The following is a 13289-nucleotide window of genomic DNA, read 5'->3' on the forward strand; positions in this document are numbered from 1 at the left end:
CTAACTGTACTTTAAATATTTTGAACGATATGCTACTATCTTCCCCCAAGTATCACTAGCCTAGTTGTGCTTTTCCTGTCGTGTATCACATGCTATCTTCCTTCCCCGAGTATCACTAACCTAGTTGTATTTTTTCTATCTTGTATCTTTCCCCAAGCACCCCTAATCCTTTGCCACGCTCTCTCTCTTTTCTTGTGATCCTCCTGTCCTTCACATGGCACCCAGATACTAGTCATGTCTAGTTTAAATTAGGCCTAATCAATAACTATACAAAAATTGTGCTCTATAAAAACCCTTAACATAGTAAAGGAGGAGAGATCAACTGACACAACGAATACCATAATCTGCAGGCACGTTCCTATGCAGAGATGAGCACTATTTTCACACCAAAGTGCTTTGTTGATTTTCTGCATGTTCTGTGGCACTTTGGTCTATCTCGCAATCTTCATTTTGCTGATCTTATTTTTGACAATGATTTCCAAATAAAATGCTAGAAAACAATAATGTATATATGTATATGCACAATTTGATGTGTATTTGTGATTATGCACGGATTATTGTTCCACAAGGGGTTTAAAGTGACAATCAAAGCTTTTCGATAGCACTTACCACCGCATTCTTCTAGTTTTTAAGCACTGTGAGTAACCTGTAATATTATCGGCCAATTTATTTGGCAGTCAATGCACCTACAATTTATTACAGACAGCTTCCTTCATTAGCAAACTCATGGAATTTTTGGATCCTGCTTAGCAAGTGCTTCAACAACCAACGAAACCGAACTAATAGTGTGTGATCTAATAAAATCATACTTTTCGAACTAACATACCACAAGGCAGAAAGTATTTTGTACACAATGCTGTCTAATTGCTCTGCTCTACTTAATTGATTTATTGTATTTAGCTGCTCTGTTTATTGTAATGGATTTATTTAAATGCAATAAAATGACCTTCCCGTACCGATAATGGAAGAACGTATTGATAAACTGGATTTACCTGTATTCGAACACATGATCTGCGGGTCACAGGCACATGAATCTTCTTACAGGCTTCGACATGGGCCCGAGCTATCCCTCTTGTTGTTGAGCACTCATCATTTTTGTTTACCATCAGGGAATGCATATCAAATAACTAGGCCATGATGAAACAAACACAGGGTGGAAAGAGGCAATAACTATTCGAACATAAACATAATAAATAAAAGCATTCACATTTCCAACTTTTCTTCAGGTCCAGGGAAGGAGTCCCTTTGTCCAGCTTGGGTGTTCTAACCAAAACGGAGGAAAACGCACCAGCCAGACTTTTACTCAACATATCTGTTTGTGAATCTGTTAAAAACATATAGAAAAAGTACACTGACTTCCAGGACAGAAGCACTCTATATTCAAAGCCAGTAGCCTTAAACAATAGGGGCCACTGCACATCAGGAAAGTATTTTTCTTGTATCTTTCAATTGTCTTTCTTTGCTCTGTCTCCCTATTCCAAGGACGTAGCCCCAAAATACGTTTTTGGAGCTAGGGAGGAAAGTCCTTTTTAGGTCAGGCGAGACCTTTTTAGGTCTCGCCTGAGCCAGTGCATGCGCTACTCGGCCAGACATTTTAGTAATTGGGTTTTCAAAGTACTACCCATAAGCTTTTGCTGGCCTGAAGCTTGCAGTTACACGCGTGTGCACACGCGCAGCCGCCATCTGGCTTTCTTATCTCTTCCTCAGCATCGCTCGCCATTACTTTCACTTTCGCGGCCGCGCAGCCGTGTCACTTTCACAGCCGCGCGGCCATTGCTTGTTTTTAACTTTCAGCGCGTCACTCGTGGGACACCTCCTCACCGCATTCTTTCTATCTTTTCTGTGAGTCCTAGCAGCCCTTCAGGGATGAATAAATAGATGTGCAATGAAGGGGCGGCCCATTACAAAGCACAGAAACCCAGCTGCTCCCGATCCTATAAACAGAGACACTTACACAGGCCTGTGTATCTAAACAACCGCAAGTGTGTGACTCTTGCTGGCCGTTTCCCAACTTCCTCCTGCGTGATCACGACTTGAACCAAAATATAGCTCTCCAGGCTCCTGAAAAACACACCGTGCCCCACAGACAGGTCAATCAGGAAAGTAAGGAAAAGGAAGAGATGCGTAGGCTCTGCAAAGCTGGGAATCTCTTTAAATCAGCTCTTGTTTTTCATCAGACAAGTTCTGCTTTTTTCATTAACTCCTTCTACACAGACGTCCATTTTGCAGGTGCTCGGCGCAGCGTGCGTGAAAATAACCAATTAACCTGCAGCTGAAGACTGGTTCCTACCGTGTGCCGTCCCCTGCCAAGGAGCAGGCGGGGTGCAGGGTGACGCGATGTCACCCAAGCCAAGGCAAACGCAGGATGTAATATAGAGTGTGTGTTCGATTAAAATGATATTTCATTTAGTTTTTTTTCTGTATTTATCTTAAGCTCGATAACACGCTACCTTATCCATACCAAAGTACGCTTTCAAAATGCTTCGAAAACTCCTGCCTGTCATCAAAGGCCTCATCCTTCATTATCCTCTGTCATTTGCACCCGGATGTGGCTGGCGAGTCTGTTGTTCTTGTCAGGGAGACTTTTACCTCCGAACCAGTCGAGCCCCGGACACTGCCCTTTATTACCACCACTTGAGGTCGAGCGGGCGGGCGGAAGTCTCGGAATTTTTGCCTACTAAGGCTTGGTGTCAGCCGCACTTCTTCAGAATGGAAAAAAAATGATTATGCGGCACATTCCCGGTGCCCGGAAATGCTGCAGGCTACACTACTTGGTTTTCAAGCCACACAGCATGACGGAGAGAGCACACACTTATTCAATGAATTCATTTCATAATATAGGGCAGTAAACCCAAGTGCAGGTCCAGCAGGGCGACAAGGCGTCCCAGAATTCTGCAAATTCAGAATGAGACGTTGCCAGTTTCATATGTGACACTGCATGCCCGCTTATGCCATTTCTAGGCGCTGTAATTAACAGGTGATTGATACTATGCGCTATTTAATAGTACTCAGTTTACCGACCGTGGAAGGACAGAATGCTCAGTTGGCCTTTTTCACCATGTGGTCTTGAGACTGCAAATCAATAGCCATCAGCAGCAATTGTCATGTTACATTTCCAAACTGTCAGCAGAGCAGCTAACGGTCTAACATGAAAGCTCTAACATAAAAGGTATTGATCTTTGAGCTATGATCTAATGGGTGTGGGGAGCGGGGTATGAGTGGTGGTAGGGTGCACCCTCTACCCCATGAACTACTTTGTTGTCCCCATTGCAAGGTAAGATCAGGACAATTGCTTGCATTTACATATGCTTGCATACAGTTGGACAGAGCACAACTGGTGACTGTACTATTCCAATTCAATGTAACTTTACTGCACATAAAAATATATGCTACCTAACTACCCACTTACAAGATACCAAAAGCGAGACCTATTGGCTATGCCAATGCTTGTTCTTATCTAGTGGCTAGAGCTTGGACAAAATCTTCCATTACATATTAAAAGCACTTCTATATAGAGACGGGCCTCAGCCAGGCCTACCAGTGCTAGGGGTACGCCCTTCTCTGCACACAAGTCCTCTGACCAGTTAATAGAAGTTGGCACAGAAACTGAAATGTCAAAAGAGATATTTATTAAACCTCATGAGGTGGAACTACATTCACACAACACCCTTCGGTAAAGTATGTAATAGCATAAGGAGTAGAAGAACCATGGGTTTTTTATACCCACACAGGGGCTCAAAAGAAGGCGGTACTAGCACACATAGGGGAGATACATACATGAATGGTCATACAGAAATGCACAGTCAACAAAGAAGGAGGAGCTAACAGTTGCTGACTTTAGTAGAAACCTCCTGACACTAACAAACCTAAACAGGTGCATGGGCAGCTACAGACTTCTCTGTGAATGTGCAGAGTAGCAGAGGCTAAGTATAGCTAGTTCTTTGAGCAAGGCACAAGGGCAAACAACAGAGAAGAAAGAAAGAACACATGGGGAGCACATGGGAGACAAAATGGCTGCCGGAAACAAGATGGCTTCAGCTAAATGCTAACATCGATCTCTGCCCAATTTCCACACTTCCAATTACACATTCTTAAAAAGATATGGTTGTTCTATAATGAGTAATCTCCTTGATAGCTTCTATGTCTGCTAAGCACCAGTATTCCTTCTGAGTATTAACTGCATTCTATAATTTATATTTAATTCATTCACGAAACCTATTATTGTCGCAGCTTTGAATATAGGTGTTTAAGATGCCACTGTTAAAAAATATTGTCAAAGTCATATGTGCAATCAATGTTGGACACTTGTAAATTAACTGTGTTTCCAGCTTTAATGCCTGAGAGGCCTTTTCCATAAAGAGCTGTAGCTACATCGAGATAATGATGAAGCATTATGTGCTTGGACTGAAGAACCAACCCTACAACTACATGACAAAGCTAGACTTTAGGGAACTGCCTTGCATATTTCTGTGAGGTAGATATGACAAACTGTACCTTGTACCGCCCAAAACTGTTGTTTGCTCAAAAACTGCAGAATCATTAACAATAGCAGACAGACCACACTTAACCATCATAACATGTCTGCCTCAAGAAGTTATTCCCTACTGTTGAGACTTTATGATCTGTGTCTTCAGCTACAAACAATAATTTATGTAGGTTTTGCAGTAACAACCCCACAACACATTTGCCTTGCATCATGGAGGGTGTACCATGAGCTTGGCCCTCCAGAGCCAGCGCAAGATTTTGCTTAAAATTTGGCGCCCATGGGTCTACTGCACTTCCCCCTCAAAGAACGGAAAAAAGGTAAAGAGATGTTTAACTTTTTACATGTGGGCTCCTTGTAATGTTATGGGACTGAGGGAATTAAAGTGGTGCCTCCAGGTACACCACTTCTAGTCAAATCCATAACCACATATACCTATGTCCACATTAAGATCAGTCTGTTTCTCGCTTGGGAAAAGGTGGAAACAATGGTTAATAATAGTTGAGACAGTTTTAAGCAATGTATGAGGTGCACATTGGTAGACGAAACTCTAAAACATTTTAAAGAAGCAAGACAAAGAGATTTTGCATTCCACAGCTCCAAATACTCCAAGAAGCACGTACCCTCATGCGCAGTGTGGGTATTCAAGAGGGGAAATGCTTCATCGAATCACTGTCAATGAATGGCCAACTTGAGCAGTTACCTACTGATAATAAGGGTAAACAACCATGACCACGAACCCGTCACCCCATGGAAAGGGATGAAATTAGACATACAGCCAGAATTCTATAACTTCTGTCACTACAGTAGTTAACACACAGAGTGACTGTGATGCTTCAAGAGAACTTCCTCTGCCATAGTCTATACAACTGCATTGAATGTAGTAAAACTAGAGTGATAGTTTCTAATGGGTATCTTCTCCATGTTGGGGTGGTAAGACTACACTATGGAAAAATGATGGAGAGAGTTTCCCAGGAGAATCTGTCCGAAGAGTGATCGTGTGCCTTCTGGGAATGGACCAGAATTCCATGACATTGAGATAACAATTTTTACCACCAGGCCCAGTATACATTCAAACAACTGCCAATTAATAATCACAGCTAGATTTCACCGTGGGGTCTGATAATTTATCTAAGTGATGGCTTGTTACAAACAGGCCTATCCGGAGGAATACTAGTGATAAAATATTGTAAAAATAATACCTAAGATTACACTACATACTGAAGAACAAATTGGGAAAATGTCAACAGCTGTTAACGTTTTTGGAAATGCAGCCACATAAGATAATAAATTAGCATAAACTATTTGCACAACAGTCTTGCCTTCAACTGAATTTTGGCAAACGTACATTTACAAAATATAAAATCCACAATAGTGCTTATGTTGCTTGCATGCAATAATATTATTGGGAATTATACAAATACAAATTACTTCAAATTTAATAAGAAGCTGCGAGTAAGAATCTGGGCTCTGACCGGACGGACATGGCGTAAGGTGGAGTTATGAGCGCCAACCAGCAGCTACAGGCTGATCCCAAGGTCTGCTGAAACACTGTACCCGTACCATCTAAGGCCAAGGCTATCCTGCGTCCCAGAGAGTGTACTGAGAGCTGGGGCCGGAAGCCAGGAGTTGGTGAGGTAGAATGAGAAATTTCCTAGTTCACACAAAGGAAAGTTTCAATTCTATTAAGGACGCGGAGGCGAGGATTTTGCTTGTCCTTTCTCCATTTTATTGGACAGCACGTTAAAAGTATAAAGAAAAAACATCATCCATGAACTACCCTAACCAACATGGCAGCGGTAGTCATGGTAGCACATTAACCAATCACAGTCCATACAACAGCATAAAGGAATCCCATGTCGGTAGTCCTTCCTCTTTCGTTGCTGCTGCTGGAAAGAAGTCCTCTATCCTCTAGTCCGTTTTCTGATCGGAGCCGAGGGAAGAGAAATAATAATATTATCTCGTCCAGAACAATGTTGAAAAAGAATCAAACACATTGCAATGGGAATAAGCAAAGATAATTGCAGAAAAAAAACCAAGTTATATCAAGTAAAACAGGTCAATCAACTGTATACATCAATACATAGGAAAAAAATTACTTCTCTCAAATGAAGAAACAATTACTGGAATCCACACGTCTGGGAGGGAAGGCTAGATAAAGCCAGGGTGGAAAAATCCTCGCCTCCGCGTCCTTAATAGAATTGAAACTTTCCTTTGTGTGAACTAGGAAATTTCTCATTCTATGTCATGAAGCGGAGGCGAGGATTTTGCTTGTTTAAAGCTTACTCACCACCAGAGAAGCAGCCTCATGGATTGGCTTAAAATAAAACTTTTTGAAAGTTGAATCCGAAGACCAATCCGCTGCATTCATAATATCCTCCAATCTGCCTCCAACTTGGACAGCCTTGGATGCCATAGCGCCTCTAGTGGAATGAGCGCTGAAGTTCGTAATGTTAATACCAGCCTCAGACATAATCCACCTGACCCATCTGGCTATGGTAGGAGAAGAAACCGCCTTGAAAGGTTTCTTTATTGCAATTAGCAATTGTCTCTCGCCCTGGGGGCGGACTTCCAAAGTCACATCTTCATAAGTTTTGAGGCAACGATCAACACATAGTTTAGGTGAATCCGGAAAAGCTGGATAAGATACTGACCTGGTATTGCACTTAGTTCTTCTGGAGACGGTAAAAGTAACCCCATCAGGGGTAAAGACTCTGGCGGAAATATCAAGGGCACGAACATCAGAAGCCCTTTTGCAAGATATCAGACAGAGGAGAATAGCCAATTTAGCCGAAAGCTCCTTGCGTGAAAGGTACTCATTATCCTGCCAGGATAGAAGGAAAGGCAAAACCACATTAACATTCCATAAACCGGAATAACAAGGTTCCGGGGGACGTGAAAGACGAATACCCTTGAGGAGTTTGCAAACCCAAGGATGCTCTCCAACAGGAGAACCATCCACGAGGGCATGACCGGCGGAAATCGCTGACCTGAAAGAATTGATGGTACAATACGCAAGTTTCTTGTGGAAAAGTTCAGCAAGGAAGTTAATTACCTCGGTAACGGAGGAGCCCACAGGATCCAGGTGTTTTGCCACACACCAACGAACCCATCTGTTCCAGGCTGAACGGTATCGTTTAGTGGTGCTGGGGGCCCAGGCTCGCTGAATGAGGAGTTCAGCGTCTCTCGAAAGAGCGTCGTTAGACCAACGTCCCCTGAAATCCTCCAGGCCATGAGACGTAGATGGCCTTGGAGAACTAGGGGGTGTGGATGACCCAATGGATCCGTCAGAATGAGATCGAAAGACGGCAATCGAAGAGGTCTGTCCCATGATAACTCAAGAAGGGACGGGAACCAACATTGAGCCCTCCAGATCGGAGTGATCAAGATTAGAGAGGCTTGTTGTCTGCGGACCTGCTATGCTACCCTCTGAATGAACTGGAACGGGGGAAATGCATAAGCTGGGAACCGGGACCAATCCTGCAGGAAGGCATCTACTGCTTCCGCGCCCGGGTCCGGCTTCCAGCTGAAGAACCGGGGAAGCTGGGCGTTCCACCTGGACGCAAACAAGTCCAACACCAGAAGGCCCCAAAGATCTGAAATCCTCTGAAACACAGAATGATCCAGTTTCCAATCGCTGGCATCCCGAAAATTTCTGGATTGCCAGTCCGCCACCGTGTTCATATCGCCGGGGAGATACTCCGCCATGACAGAAATCTGACGTAGAAGCCAATAATTCCAGAAATCCTTTGCAAGATCCGCTAGGACTTTGGAATGAGTGCTGCCCAGTCGATTGATATATCTGACCGCAGTCGTGTTGTCCATTCGAAGAAGGACACAACAAGAGACTTTGGTCGTGGTGAACGAGCGGATGGCGAATGAACCCGCAAGGAGTTCCAAGCAGTTGATGTGGAGATGAAGCTCCTCCTCCGTCCATCTGCCTCCCACCGAAAGGGAGCCGCACCGGGATCCCCAACCCTGGCGACTGGCATCTGATTCGATCACAAGATCTGGACGGGAGCCGAAGATCGCCTTCCCGTTCCATGCATCCATGTGATCCAACCACCATAGGAGTTCCGATCTGGCTTCCGTGGACAAAGAAATGAGTTCCGAATACGTGAGACCTTTGCGAAGATGAAACGCTTTTAGTCTCTGGAGAGCCCTGTAGTGAAGCGGGCCTGGAAAAATGGCCTGGATCGATGAAGACAGTAAGCCCACTATTCTGGCCAATTGACGGAGGGAAATCCGGTCCCGACGAAGGACCTTGCGAATCTCCTTCTTGATCTTGGAGATTTTTTGAGAAGGGAGATGTAGCGTTGCATCCATCGTCTTTATCAGAAAACCAAGGAAAGTAATTTCCTGTTGAGGGACTAAGTCCGATTTCTGGGCATTGATGATGAACCCCAGAGATTAAAGAAGAGATATGGTAATTTGAAGATGGTGCAGAAGAAGATCCTTGGACTGATTCATTAAAAGGATATCGTCCAAGTAAATTATTAGATGAATTCCCATGGTGCGAAGGTGTTCGACAACAGGTCTCAGGAGTTTGGTAAAGCACCATGGTGCTGAGGAAAGACCAAAGGGGAGTGTACGAAACTCATAGACCTGATCCCTCCAGAGAAACTGGAGGAATCGACAATGTGGAGGGAAAATTGGAACCGAAAGATAGGCATCCCTCAGGTCCAAACATACCAACCAGTCGTTCTGTAGAAGAAGGTCTCTCAAAAGATGGATGCCCTCCATCTTGAAATGTCTGTAAATCAGCCATTCGGTGAATGAACGAAGGTTGATGACTGGTCTGAACCCTTTGTCTTTCTTCTCGACCAGAAAGATGTTGCTGAGAAAGCCGTTTGGATGAAGAGAAGTGGGAATGATGGCGCCTTTTAGCAGCATAGCCTGTACCTCTAAACCTATGAGCTCCTGGTCTGTGTGTGAAAATACCAGTGGACGAGGTCGCGAGAGTTGAACAGGGGTACAGTAAAACTCTATGCGAAATCCCTGAACAGTTTCCAGAACCCAAGAATCCGATGTTAGAGCCGACCAGGCCTGAAGAAACAAAGCAATCCTTCCCCCCAGTCGTACCGGAGAAATGATGGAAAAGCTTACCGTTGAATCCCTTGGAGTTGGACTGATTGCCACCACGTCCTCTTCCTTGGCCTTTGCCTCCACGGGACGGATAGAAGGAACCTTGTCGTCCGTCGTTCCATCCATTGTTCCTCCTGGGCTGACCCCTATTGGAGCCTTGCTGGAACTGGCGGCCGGAAGAGCGACCCCTGCCTCTGCTGGCCCCGCCATAAACCTTCTTTGGAAACATCTTTTTCATCGAAGCTTGTGCCTTATCTAAGGCAGAAAAAGTTGCCACAAACTTCCCAAGTTCTTTTACAAAAGGGTCTCCCAACAAGGCACCTTGCGCCACTGAACCTGCCTCAGAAGAGGATAACTCACCAAGCTTGGGATCAATTTTTAGTAACAGTGACCGGCGACGCTCCGCTGAGAGAGCACAGTTTGCATTGCCAAGGAGACACATAGCCCTCTGTGCCCAACCCGCTACGTCATCAACTGGGAGTGGCATACCAGTCTCTTTGGAATGTTGGGCAAGCTCAATGATTTTCGTAAGGGGACCTACAACGTCCAACAACTTGTCCTGACAAGCTTTCCAGGATCTCTCTATCCCTTTCTTAGGGTCTTTAATGTATTTGGCAAAAAACATGCATAATTTTGGGTCTTTCTCAGGAGTTGGAATTGGGAAGAGACGGGCGTGGGCACTCCGAGCGTAGACGCAATCGCACGTCCTGAGAGAGCGGTTGCCGAAGCTTAGCGGCTACATAGTCCGCCGTATATTTCTCAGGAATCCACTCAGAAGAACGGGGTCTGAAAATAGTGGTAGGGTCAAACATGTCTTGGGGAACCAGGTCACCTTCACCACAATCTGAGACATTAGATTTAGGGCGCCAAGACCTACTAATATCCGACATATCTTCAGAGGATTCATCCTCATCGTCATCAACATAGCCATCCTCGTCATCTACTCCCTCTAGGGGAAACCCTTCCTCCGGGTCAAGGTCCTGGGTGGAAGCACCACCAATATCTCCGGGTGAGTCGTCCCCCCGGTAGGGTGCGCTTCTTAGCGTGCGCGCACTCTTATGGAAGACCTCTGCAAGTCTGCTGAAGCCTTCCAGGTGCCCCGCGTCACGCTTCTTGGCCGTGCGTGAAGGTACAGAGATTACTCCACTGGGCCCAGCCCCACTGTCTCCCAAAATGCCTGAACCGGTTTTAAATACGTGGGCAGGCAGCTTATTGACGCTTTCCTGCAGAGGTGCCAGCGCCTGGGCAATAGCCGAAGACAGGAGTCTGTCCACCTCTGCAGGAGGGCGCAATAGAGGCTGTTGAGGCTGTTCAGGGTCAATAGCCACATAGTCATGTTCCTGACGAGACTGCATTTGCGCAGAAGACTGGGCACCCATAAAACGAAAAAACACCCCAAGCTAATTATGAGGGGGGTTCCCCAACACAGGCACCCAAAAAGGCTACACAACTTAAAACAATGTATTAAAAATATTTGTCAAACTGTAAGTGACTGAGAAGGATAAATGTAAAATATAAGAAAACAGTCACCAAAAAATTTATTTCCTGCCACTAAACAGCAGCGTCAGTGTGGGGAACGAGGCAACAATGCAATTGTGAAGCGCCAAGGCTCAGCGCGTGTTCACCACATGCGCGGAGAAAGTGCTGTGGAGAAAGCCGGTCAGCGTCTGAGAAGACGACGCTAGAGACCGCGCACGCGCGAAACAGAGACGCTCGGGCCAGAAGCCTACTGCGTCGGAAAAACAAGTCAAGAACAGCCTGCAAAGCAAGGCAACAATCCCAATAATATAATAAATCAACAACAAGCTGTCACAACAATATTCTCAAACTGCTACGCCACAAGAATAAGCTGAGAGAAAAACGGGACTTATCTTGATGCGGCAGCAATGGAGAAAGAGGAAGGACTACCGATGTGGGATTCCTTTATGCTGTTGTATGGACTGTGATTGGTTAATGTGCTACCATGACTAACGCTGCCATGTTGGTTAGGGTGGTTCATGGATGATGTTTTTTCTTTATACTTTTAACGTGCTGTCCAATAAAATGGAGAAAGGACAAGCAAAATCCTCGCCTCCGCTTCCTGACATAGAATGGAGCTCTCCTGTGAAACAACACTCACGACTTTCTGCCCCTCACTACTGAGAGCAGGTGTTGTGTAATATCTGGTATCCCCTTGGGATTGTGTATTCTCCTGGCCTTCAGCCGACTCCGGAGGTCCTGTCTATTGTACACCTCGGACGAGCCCACGGAAGCCCCGCCCACCGCTGGAGAGGCGAGCCTCGGCTTTAACAGGCAGAAGCAGCAGCGCTCCGAGCAAAGCTGCTGTTGAAACTGTACCTTTCTGCTCTGAAGCCAAGGAGCCATCTCATTCATACAGGGTTAAGACGCCGTATGTCAATTCCCTCATGGCAATTGTTAAAGGCAATCACCAGTTTACAAATGATGAGAAATCGTATGATTGGAAGTGGCAGTTCGTAAACATGATGATTAAAACAGTGCACATGGCCTGAAAGGCTTGGTGGCATGTCTTCTATGTTCGTATTATTTTACTATGAGCCCTTGTTGTGCAAGTTGTTTTCGCTCTAACTTGTATTTAGGACACGCTTTCACTCATTTAAAAAGCAACAGAGGAAATGCCACATTAGTACTGTGAAATGCGTGTTCCTTTCGCCAATTTTGAAACTCTCTGGCAGACATTTGTTTTTTAATTAATTAAGGGGTTTACATCTGTGTAAGCACAGCGCTATGTTGTATATTGACATATGTAGAATGCTAATTTTTTTGTTTATTTTAATAATAAGGGCTTTGGTAAAGCGCTACTAGACACAAGGGGGCAGATTTATGTTAACTGGCGCATCCACAGGGATGCGCCAGTTAACATGCGCCACAGTGCGCCACAGCTCCGCCACCCATGGTGCGCCGCATTTATGATGCGGCACACCATGGGGCAAAAACGGCACAGATGCGTGACGCATCTGTGCCGTAAAGGTGACGCATTGCTGGAGTTGCGTCGCAAGCGCGACGCAGCTCCAGCAAGGCTCGGGGGTGCCCCATCTCCACAATGCTGCGTCAAGACCTACGCCTGCTTCAAGCAGGCGCAGGCTTTTGACGCAGCATTGGCCTGAAAGTGACTGAGTGAAATCTTATAGATTTCACTCAGCCACTTTTGCGAGGCGCACTTGCCCCGGAACGCCCACCCTGCGCCGGAACGCCCACAAGCGGCGCAGGGCTTTACAACGTGACGCATCTGCCTAGATGCGTCACGTTGTAAATCGTTCGTAGGGATGCGCCACGTTTACGCCGCCTTGTGTGACGCAACAGCGGCGTAAACGTGGCGCAAGTGCCTCATAAATCTGCCCCATGATCTCTGCCCCAGTGCACTTTGGGTGTGGACATGTACCAGGGGCAAAACAAGACCCAACCTTCGGGGGATAGGGGGTGGCTAACACTCCCAGCCAGGGCTGGCCCTAGCACTGGTTGCACACAGTGTAACAGTCTTTTTTGGCCCCCCCTGCCCCATTTCCTCCTTCTTCATGAATTCCCTCACTACTACTCACCAACAATGCACCTCATCTCGCTGTAGCACCTATCTGACAAAAATTTGATTTTTTATAGCTCTACTTATAGTTTACTTACACTCAGTTCTGTGGTCTGCATGGTACACTTTCTTGGTAGCAGGCACATTACTCCTCTGCGCTGTGTGCGTGGCAGGAGTGCCCAT

Source organism: Lissotriton helveticus, chromosome 1_2 (assembly GCF_964261635.1).
Source record: "Lissotriton helveticus chromosome 1_2, aLisHel1.1, whole genome shotgun sequence".
Classification (NCBI taxonomy): domain Eukaryota; kingdom Metazoa; phylum Chordata; class Amphibia; order Caudata; family Salamandridae; genus Lissotriton; species Lissotriton helveticus.